Source organism: Sarcophilus harrisii, chromosome 3, assembly GCF_902635505.1.
Source record: "Sarcophilus harrisii chromosome 3, mSarHar1.11, whole genome shotgun sequence".
NCBI lineage: Eukaryota > Metazoa > Chordata > Mammalia > Dasyuromorphia > Dasyuridae > Sarcophilus > Sarcophilus harrisii.
In genome coordinates this window covers 449,084,729-449,096,730 of record NC_045428.1, presented here as the reverse complement: position 1 = coordinate 449,096,730, position 12,002 = coordinate 449,084,729, and positions in this window count along the sequence as shown.

Here is a 12,002-nt window from a genome sequence, read left to right as displayed (position 1 = left end):
TAATTCTGAATTTAGAAAATAAAAAATAGGTCAGTTTGACAGAGAAGGAGAGGACATGCAAGTAAATATTCTGAAATATGCCTGAAAATGCCAAATTGTAAAGTGCTACAAATGACAAGGTGTAGACTTTGTATTTTATGCTAAAGGTAAGAGGGAGTCATTGAAGATTCTTGATCAATACAGAAATAGTTAGATTTGTGCCTTAAGAAAAATATTTTCATTATTGTGGAATTCAGGGAAGAAACAAGGAAAGGGGCTCAATGAGGAGCCTATTTAAATAATCTAGGAAAGAGGAAATAAGGGCCTGAACTAGGTTGATAGCTATATGAATGGGGGGAAAGGAACAGATATGGAGAAACTGGGAGGACAGAATTGGCATGCCAAGTTTTTTACTTTGGGTGCTCCAGGACTACTAAGTTTTAAGATTAGCTTTGAAGTTGTGAAACTCAGGCTCCAAAAAGTAGTGGTATCTATAAAAGAATAAAGAAGTTAAGCAAGGGAGGAGGAAGAATGAGATCCATTTGGGCATGTTGATTATCTGAAGGGACATTCAGTTGGAGAATGGAGGGAAATAGAGTACAGACAAGGATTAGCTAGGTGATGCAATAAATAAAGTGCTGGACCTTAAGTTCGGGAAGACTCGTCTTCATGAATTCAAATTCTGGCCCTTGAGAAGAGAAGAGCCAAGACAAAGACTTCTGGTACAATCATGGTTAAGGAACAGAATATGGGTAATGGATGACCCAGCAAATGAACCTGAGAAGAAGTAGACAGGTAAAAATTCAAACAATATAATGAAAACCCTGGGACCTTGGGAGTGAGCATCTAGGTTACAGGGATACAGTGAGATCAACCAGAATAGACTGAGAAAAATCTGTGAAATTTAAAAATTGACAGATGTTGCAAATCTTAGAGAAAGCAGTTTCTTTTTTTCTTTTTGTAAATAGTACTTTTTTTTTTACCAATTAAATGTAAAGATAGTTTTCAATACTCTTTGTAAGCTTTGTAAGATTTTAAATTCCAATTTTTTTCTCCCTCTGTCCTTCCCATTTCCCCTCCCCAAGAAAATATTGTACACAGTAACAGCAATTTTGTATGATAATCAACTGTGATAGCTCTTCTCAGAAATACAATGATCCAAGACAATTCCAAAACATTCATGATGGAAAAATGCTATCCATATCCAGAGAAAGAACTATGGAGTCTAAATGCAGATCAAAGCATACTATTTTCATTTGTTTTTGTTTTTGTTTTTTCTGGCTTTTCCCTTTTGTTTTGTTTCTTTTTTTTTACAACATGACTAATGGGGAAATATGTTTACACGATTGCACATGTATAACCTATATCAGATTGCTTGCCATCTTGAGAAAGCAATTTCAGTTGGGTGGTAGACTGGATGCATAATTGCAATGGACTAAGAAATGAGGAGAATAACAGGAAGACAGGAGAACCAAAGAAAATAGCTAGAAGAGATGATGAGGAATCATGAAAGTTTGGGGGTGTAGTTTTGGTTTTTGTTGTCATTGTTGTTTAATACTGGAAACTTAGACAATCCTTTAGGCAGCATGGATGGAGCCAACAGATACAGCAAGAATGAAAATTAAAGAGGGCCTCAAAGAAGAAATATGAGAAGTCAATTTCCCTTATTTCTTTGCAGGACTCAAGGCCTGTAGGTTAAGGATGTTGTATCCTACATCAAATATTTTCAATAAGTAGATCAGTCTTGCTGATATTTTTTTATCTTATTCCTTTCATTTTTAAAAAATTTCTTTATTATAAGAGATGCCTCTCTTTAAGGGGAAACAGACATTTGGAAATCTAAGCAATATAAACATAAAACTTATCAACAAAAATCTATTTTTAAAAAATATTAGAGCAAATATGATTATAAGGATAAGTTTGTATTGAGATGGAAAGAGAAGACAAAAGGCACCAGTAGAGAGGATGGTGTTGGCAAGAAGGAGGATCACTTCATTAAATAAGAGACTACAGCTAAGAAGAATAAAATGGAACAAAATGTGCCTTAGTCCTTTGTGGTACATAACATAGGTGTCAAACAGCCATCAGTACATGCAGCCTATAATATTCTGAATGCAGTGTGAACCAGATTAAAATGTAATTGGAAAATATTTAACAAAATAAATAAAAATGTAATAAAAATAATACTAATACATGGTTTTCTAACTCAATATGGACCCACAGGGATCCTTATATATGGTTTAGTGATTCCCATTTCTATTTGTAAGAGAGGAAATAGAAAAAACTCATGAAAAATTCTCCATATTAGATACCCCACTTCTTTCAACAGATCCTCACAAGAAGTTTCATATCCTTAACTATCCTGGTCCTCTTACTGTGAATATGTTCTAGCTTATCAATTTCCCTCCTAAATTTTTCCCCCCATAACAGAATATGGAATCTGACCTGACTTGGGGAGATCATCTGCCTTCCTGATTTGGGCACTATTGTTATTATTAAATCATTTCAGTCATAAATAATTCTCTGTGACATCATTTGGAGCTTTCTTGATAAAGATACTGGAGCAATTTACCACTGCCTTCTCCAGATCATTTTACATATGAGGAAACTGAGGCAAACAGGGTGAAGTGACTTGCCCAATGTCACAAAGCTAACAAAGTAACCTGAGCATGGATTTGAATTCAGATCCTCCTTCCTCTAGAGCCAATGTTCTTTCCACTGCACCATCCAACTGCCCTAATGGATACTATGTCTTTTAAAACAGATTAAACTCTCTCATTAGGGTTTGGGAGACCTACAATATAGATATTAGTTTTAAAATTATACAAACTGGGCGGAACCCAAGATGGCAAGAAGACACACCGACTTTCTAAGCCTTCTTACCTCTTTATCAATATTATATCGAGCCTCAAAATAGTCTTGATGCACAATTGTAAAAGATAAGAGAGAACAACCCACCAGCAAAGAAAATCTGAGTCTCGCAAAAAGGTTGGTTCCGGGCCAAAGGGAATCAGCAGACAGGAGAGAAAAGGTCCGGAGAGTCTCAAACCGGGGTGAAAGGCACGAATCTCAGCAAAGCGCAAGCCCAACCCGCAGTGGGCTTTTGGGCAGTTGGATCCTGACAGGCAGGAGGACGCAGCCGGGGTTAGCCTCCAATCTGCGCAGTGGGAGCCTGTAGCCCATAAATTTTCAGGGCTGATTGCATTGGGCAGAACACTGGGCAGAGTTCGGGCCTGCAGTCCAGTCTGCGGTCTGTGGTCCGGCGGTCTGGGTCTGCGGTCTGGCGGCCTGCGGTCTGTGGTCTCGGTCAGCTGCTAATACAACAGTCCCACAAGAAACCCGCCTGGGGCAGGACACTTTCACCCTTGTTCCTCCAGCCGAGGGCAATCCTAACCCACTCAGCCCTACTAACTGTTGATACTTCGGCCAGTGCTGAATCCACTTCCTGTTGGGGAAAGGAAAACTCTCACCAGAGCACCCATCCTCGGTGCGAACGGTTTCATCTTCCCTGCTCTGCAGAGAGCTTGAACCCCTTGCCTAGAGACCACTAAAGGCTTAAAACATGAAAAAAGATGAAAAGAACGTCGACAGCTTCTGTGCAGAAAAGAGCAATCAAGCAAACCTGAAGAGACCCTCAACAGAAAAATCATCAGACTGTCCTCTTTACATAATGCTCTCAAGAAGAGACCATTAAAAGTCCAAAAGAGAGTTAGAAGAAATGGAAAGGAAAGAAGCTAAAAGAGCAAATAACTTCCTGAAATATGAATTGAAAAAGTAAAAACCTCAGGAAAGTAAAATTTGAATTAAAAAATAAATTCACTAAAAGTAATTTTAATTGGAAAAGACAAAGAACTTGCAAGAAAGTAGGATCCTGTGAATTGAAAAAGAAAATAATTCAATAAAAAAAATTATGAAATGAAAAAAATTCCACAGACCAAAACAATAAATTTAAAAACTCAATTTACATATAAGAAAGAAAAAAGCTTAATGAAAAAAATAATCTTAAAAATTAGAATGAACAACAGAAATTAATATTCATTGAGACCAAAAATCAATAAACAAAACCAAAAAAATGACAAACTGAAAAAACCATGAATTATCTACTTCAAAAAACAGACTTGGAAAATAGATCTAGGAGAGAAATCTGAGATTATTGACCTTTGAAAACTATGATGAAAAAAGAGCCAAAATACTATTTACAAAAATCAATAAAGAAGAACTGCCCAGATGTAATAGAATCAGAAGGTAAAATTGAAAGAATTCATCAACACCCTTCTAAAGAAACCCAAAAATCCTAGGCAAAATTAAACATCAATTAAAGGAAAAAAATTTACAAACAGCAAAAAAAACATTTAAATAACCGAGGACAAAAGATCATTCCCAAGATCCTGGCTGCCTCACATTAAAGGAAAAAGGGCCTGAATATGATATTCCGAAAGGCACAAGAACTTGGATGCAGCCAAGAATAAAATACCCAGCAATTGAGCATTTTCTTCAGGAAGAAGATGAATTTAATAAAACAAATGAATTCCATTGTTTCTGAAAAAAACCAGAATAAACAAAAATTTACTCCAACCATAGAACTCAAGAGATGCAGAAAAGGTAAAAAAACTCGAGAATTGTATTTTGTTTGGATATACAAAAAGATACATGTATAATTTGATTGTACTGATATAACAAAAAGGAAGAGATATGGAAAGGGATGGCAGAATAAGGTGGAAGGAGGATAAAGGGAAACCACATCCACAAAAGGCTAAGGAAACTTCATATCTGAGGGAATTTAGAGAGGGGAGAAACATTGTGTAATCTTTACCTCATCAGAGTTGGCTCAAAGAAAAAATAATTACATTTTTTTAGAGAAAATTCTCTCGCTCATTAAAAACAGGGAGAGGAAAGGAAAAAAAAGAGTAATAAGGAAGGAAAAAGACTCAAAGGGGAGGGAGGGATTATAAAGAGGTAAGCATCGATACAAAGAGGGTACATAAGTTTAAAAGAAAGAGGTTGGGGAGGCAAGAATAAAAGCACAATCTGGGTTATTAGGATGGTAGAAATACAGATTTATAATTAACAAATGTGAATGGGATGAACTCCAAAAGAGGAGGCAGATAACAGACTGGATCAAAAGTCAGAACCCTACAAATGTTGTTTACAAGAAACACATTTAAAGCAGGGAACATATAGGAAAGGTAAAGGCTGGAGCAAAATCTTATGCTTCAGGTGAAGTCAAAAAAAAGGGCCATCCATCTCAGATCAGCAAAAGTAAAAATTGATCTAATTAAAAGAGAATAAGGAAAAACTATCCTGCTAAAGGGTAGCATAATAACGAAGCAATAGCAATATTAAACATATATGCACCAAGTGCTATGGCATCCAACTTCCTAAAGGAAAGTTAAGAGAGTTGCAAGAAAATAGACAACAAACTGTAATAGTAGGAGATCTCAACCTTGCACCTCAGATTAGACAAATCAAACCAAAACAAATGAAAGAAATTAAAAAGTAAATAGAATAATTAGAAAAATTAGATGTTGGATCTTTGGAGAAAATTGAATGGAGATAGAAAGGAATATACTTTCTTCTCAGCAGTTCATGGAACCTATTCAAAATTGACCATATATTAGGACATAAAGACCTCAAAATTAAATGCAAGAAAGCAGAAATAGTAAATGCTTTCTTTCAGATCATGATGCAATAAAAACTACATTCAACAAAAGTTGGGAATAGACCAAAAAGTAATTGGAAACTAAACAATCTCTTTAAAGAATGATTGGGTGAAGAGCAAAATTATAGATACAATTAATATTCACTCAAGATAATGACAATGATGAGAATCATACCAAAATTTGGGGATAGCCAAAGCGGTAATAAGAGGAATTTTATATCCTTAGAAAGCTTACTTGAATAAAACAGAGAAAGAAAGATTAATGAATTGGGTTGCAACTAAAAAAACTAAAAAAGACCAAATTAAAAACCCCCAATCAAATACTAAATTGGAAATTCTAAAATTAAAGGAGAAATTAAAAATATTGAAAGTAAAAAACTATTAACTAATTAATAAAAATAAGAGTTGGTTCTATGAAAAGCCAATAAAATAGATAAGCCTTTGGTAAATCTATTAGAAAAAGGAGAGAGAAAATGAAATTAGTAGTCTTAAAAATGAAAAGGGAGAACTTTCCCCAATGAAGAGGAAATTAGAAAAATAAGGAGTTATTTTGCCAACTTTAGCCAATAAATTTGATAACCTAAGTGAAATGGATTGACACCTCCAAAAATAAGACTTTCCAAACTAACAGAGGAGGAAGTAAATTGCTTGAATAGTCCCATTAAAAAAGAAATAGAACAGGCAATTAGACAACTCCCTAAGAAAATCCCCAGGACCAGATGGATTTACATGAATTTACCAAACATTTAAAAACAATTGGCCCCAATGCTATATAAATTATTTGATAAAATAGGGAATGAAGAGTCCTACCAAATTCCTTCTATGACACAACATGGTACTGATACCTAAACCAGGTAGGCTGAAAAACAGAGAAAAATTAGACAATCTCCTAATGAATATTGATGCTAAAATCTTAAATAAGATATTAGCAAAAAGACTACAAAATCATCTCCAAGATAATACACTATGATCAAGTAGGATTTATACCAGGAATGCAGGGCTGGTTCAATATTAGAAAACTATCAAATAATTGGCCATGAAACCAAATTAACAAAAACCATGATCATCTCCAATAGATGCAGAAAAGCATTTGATAAAATCAACATCCATTCCTAAAAAACACTTGAGAGTATAAGGAATAAATGGACTTTTCCTTAAAATAATCAGCACTCTATTTAAACCATCAGTAAGCATCATATGTAATGGAGACAAACGCAGCCATTCCAATAAGATCTGAGGAAACAAGGTTCCCATATCACCGTTATTATTAATATTGAAGAAACGCCAGCTTTAGCAAAAGAGCAGAAAGAGAGTAAAGAAGAAAGGCAATGAGGAAAACCAAATTATCACTCTTTCGATGACATATGTATACTTAGAGAACCCAAATTCTGCTAAAAGTTATTAAAAATAATCCACAACTTTAGCAAAGTTGCTGGTTATAAAATAAACCCACATAAGTCTTCAGCATTCTTTAATATCACTAACAAAATCCAACAATCAGAGTACAAAGAAATCCATTTAAAGTAACTACTGAAATAAAAATTAGAATCATCTGCAAAGGAAAATCAGAAACTTTATGAGCAAAATTACAACCACTTTTCACACAAATTAAGTCTGATCTAACCAATTGAAAAAAAATGCTCTTGGATAGGGGAAAAATAATAAAGATGACAATATACCTAAACTAACTATTTATTTAGCACTTATACCAATCAGAGTCCCACAAAACTATTTTAATGACCAGAAAAAAAACAACAAATTCATATGAAAACAAAGGTCAAAAATTTCAAGGAATAATGAAAAAAATCAAATGAAGGTAACTTAGCTGTACCAGATCTAAAATTATATATAGACAAAGCAGTTACCAAAACATTTGGATTGCTAAGGAATAGATTAGTTGATCAGTGGAATAGATTGGCCAAGGAAAAACAGTCAACAAATATAGCAACCAGTCTTTGACAAACCCAAAATCCCAGCTTTGGGAAAGAACTACTGTTTGATAAAAATTGCTGGAAAAATAAACTAATATGGCAGAAACTAGGCAGATCCATACTTGACACCAACCAAAGATAAGGTCAAAATGGTTCATGACCTAGGCATAAAGAATGAAAATTAATAAATGAGAACACAGGATAGTTTACCTCTCAGACCGTGGAAGGGATCTTATGACCAAAGCAAACGAGATCATACTGATCACAAAATAGAAAAATTTCGATTATACCAAATTGAAAAGTTTTTACAAACAAAAAATGCAGACAAGAAGAAGGAAAATAAACTGGAAAATATTTTACAAAAGTTCTGATAAACCTCATTTCCAAAATATATTAAAATTAACTCAATTTATAAAAATCGCCATCTCCAATTGAAATTCAGGTTGAATGAACAATTCCCTGATGAAGAAATTGAAACTATTTCTAGTCATATGAAAAGATGCTCCAAGTCATTATTAACCAAGAAATGCAAAATTAAAAGACAACTCTAAGATACCACTACACACCTGTCAATTGTAAGATGACAGGAAAAATAATGATGATTATTGAGGGATGTGGAACCGGGAATTATCATTTGGTGGAGTTGAACGAATCCAACCATTTTGAAGAAGTTTGAACTATGCTCAAAAAGTTATCAAACGGATACCCTTTGATCCAAGTGTTACTTACTGGATTTATATCCCAAAGAGATTATAAAAGAAGGAAAGGACCTGTATGTGCACGAATGTTTGGGACCCTTTTTAGTGGCTAAACTGAAACCGAATGGTTGTCCATCAGTTGAGAATGGCTGAATAAATTGTGGTAATGAATATTATGGAATAATTACTGTTCTGTGAAATGACCAACGGATAATTTCAGAAAGGCCTGGAGAGACTTCAACTGAGCTTGGTGAAAATGAGCAGGACCAGGAGATCATTATATACTTCAACAAAATACTTATGATGACCAGTTCTGATGGACCAGCCATCCCAAGCAACGGATCAACCAAATCACCAATGTAGCAATAATGAACTAACCAGCTATGCCTCAAAAAGAACCTGGGAGATGACCAAACCATTACATTGAATCTCCCAATCCCTAATTTATGCACACCTGCATTTTTATCCTACAGCTAATTGTACAATATTTCAGTCTGATTCTTTTGTACAAAAATATTTGGTCATGTATACTATTGGTATCTAATTTATATTTTAATAATTTAACATCTACTGGTCATCTACCATCTAGGAGGGGTGGGGTAAGAGGTAAAAATTAACAAGAGTTTGCAATTGTTAATGCTGTAAAGACTTATTATTCCGTTAATAAAAGGCTTTAAAAAATAATAAATAAATAAATAAAATAAATTATACAAATTCTAACAAAGATCTCAAGTCCCTTGTTGTCCATGATGCAAGACCAACTAAAGGATTAGTCATTTCCAATGAAATCTCACCACAAATCATTCCATTCATTATATTTCCCTTCACTGACATGCCCCTCAAAAGCCCAGAAATTAATGTCAAGGTCCCCAAGTCCAGGCAAGCAGCCATAGCTACTGCCTAAAGTATCAGATATTCACCTCAACCATAGGTCATAAAATATGTGTAGGGGTTGCTGGTGGTGAGTTGGAAGAAGTAGTATAAAGAGTGATGTGCTTAGAGTCAAGAGACCTAAGATTAAATTTCCACTGAGAATTGGGCTCTTTGACTGTAGGCAAGTCATTTCACTTCTCAGAAGCTCTGAGGAGGGAATACACAAAATGGGGCAAAAAGAATATTAATTCTCACATCTGCTTCACAGAACTGGTGTGATAAAAGCACTCTGAAAACCCTAGAACACAATAGAATCATGATTATTATTGTTTCACTTGATCACATCATATCAGGTTTTTTTATACTCATTCCCACCAAAATTAGCACAATTACTATTCCTCTGATAAGGTGTCACCTAACCACCTCCCCCCCCTGCACAAGAGAGAGAGCAATGAGAATTTCAGGGGAAATTACTGTTTTATTCTTAAGTATTGTTTCATAGACCTCATAAAGAATCATAGAACCATGAGATTCTGAGTGAAAAAGGATGATAAGAGGTCATCTAGTCTAACCTTCCCCTCTTCTTGATCTTTAGTCATTTCTTATTCTTTGTGATCCCATTTGAGGTTTTCTTGGCAGAGATACTGGAGTGATTTGCCATTCCTTCTTCAGTTATTTTCCAGATGAGGAAACTGAGGTGAAGAGGGTTGAGTGAGTAGCCTAGGGTCACATTCAATAAGTATCCAAGGCCATATATGAACTCTAAATCTTCCTGATTCTGGACCTGACCCTTTAACCATTGTGCCACATCTTACAGATTAGGAAACTAAAACTTATTCAGGTTAAGTGACATGCCTATCATCCCCTTTTGTTGATCTTTAGTCATTTCTTATTCTTTGTGATCCTATTTGAGGTTTTTTGTTTTTTTTTTTTTTAGCAGAGGTACTGGAGTGATTTGCCATTCCTTCTTCAGTTATTTTCCAGATGAGGAAACCTGAGGTGAACAGGGTTGAATGAGTTGTCCAGGGTCACATTCAGTAAATATCCAAGGCCATATATGAACTCCAAATCTTCCTGACTCCAGACCTGGCCCTTTATCCACTGTGCCACATCTTACAGATTAGGAAACTAAAACTTTTACAGGTTAAGTGACACGCCTAACATCACACAAGTAGCAAGTATCGGAATTTGCACCTTTATGAGTTGCACTTCCAAATTTGGGCTTCATTTAACTGAATAATAATACCATTCTCTCTACTGTACCAATGAGGGACATGAGAGAAAAATAGATACTCTCTAATGTCTAATCTAGTTTTCCACCATAGTAACAAGGACTAGAAACTGGACTAAAAACTGGATCCTACCATTCCAGTGCTCCATATACTACGCAATCTCAACAGAAAGTAGTATGGAATTGTGGAAAGACAACTGAATTTGGAGCCAGAGAATCTGTGTTCAAATCCCTACTAAGCAATTTACTACCCACATGAAGAGGGACAAATTACCTCATGTCCGCCAGCCTCAGAGTTGGGTCTGGTAAAACAAAAGTGAATTAAGTGACCTCTAAGGTCTCTCCCACAGTGACAGCTCTGGTTCCCATTTCCTGCCCACACCAGAGACTCTCACCTATATAACACTAAGGGGGAGGGGGAGGCGGGCGCCAGGGAGGCTGCCTGTGTCTATGAGCCCGAGTCATGGTTTGGGTTTTCTGTGCTGCTTCCCAGCTGCACTCCCACATTGTGATTGATGCCTAAGATGTGTGCCAATGTCCCAGATGCACCCACCGCCCCCGACAGCCTCCTCCAAAAATGCACAGCCTCCCAACACGGCTGCTCACAGCCGTAGTCTCCGATCAACATGGTGCCAAGAAAATGATGGGACAGGAATTTTAAATGACACCTCCCGCCTCTATCTGCTGGAGCCAGAGTCCCTGAAAAGGCACATCTGATAAATTCATCCAAAAATCACAGGGAGCAGGGAGCAGGGTGAAGACATATCCTTCACATACATACAAATTTGTTAAATATATAAAATTGCGACACAGATCTAAAGAGCCAGGTTATTTATTTTTTGCAGGGTTGATCAATCATTTGTGTCCCTAAAGAACGCCAGACCTTTAACTACTCATCTGATTATGTCTGCCGCAGCCCCATTGCTGCTGCTGCTAGTGGTGGTACTTAATATTTTATCCGTATGGCTCGTAGGCACAACAGCGGCTGGATGAGGTTGATTTCCTGACAGAACGCTTATTTGCTTTCTTGGATCATTTTCCACATTTCCATCTAGTCTTCTTTTCTCCACTCCCAATACCCCACCCCCAAAAAATGTAAAAGAAAAAAGGAAAGAAAAGAAATAATAACTGTTTATTTCTTTCCTCTCTCACTTCAAACAGGAGATTTACTTTCAAAAACCCTATTAAGGGTTTGATGTGTACACTGAGAAACGGCTGCTGAGTTTAAAAGCGCCAGCAAATTACGTTGGCCTGGAGCTTTCCATTGCTGTATGGCTTCAAGATAAGGCACAGTCCTTGTCTCAGCCATGGCAGCGTGGTCTGAATTGATACCAGCCCAAGCAGTAATTACCTTTTCTTGTGTAGGGTGGCAGGAGGGATTCCATTTTTCCTCTTTCTTATTGATGATGATAAACATTTAAGTGCCTGCAGCTAAGTTAGACACTGTACTAGATAAGTTAGAACATTGTCTAGGCCCAAGGGTTGTTCTTGCCTAGAAAAGACAAAACAGAACTTTGGGTGGTCCTGGTGACAACAGTGACCCAGCCTGGACCAGGAGTGAGAAATGGCTCTGTCATTGTATCCCTACACCATTGTGTAATGGTGAAAAAGTGACTCAATCTCTCCGGAGC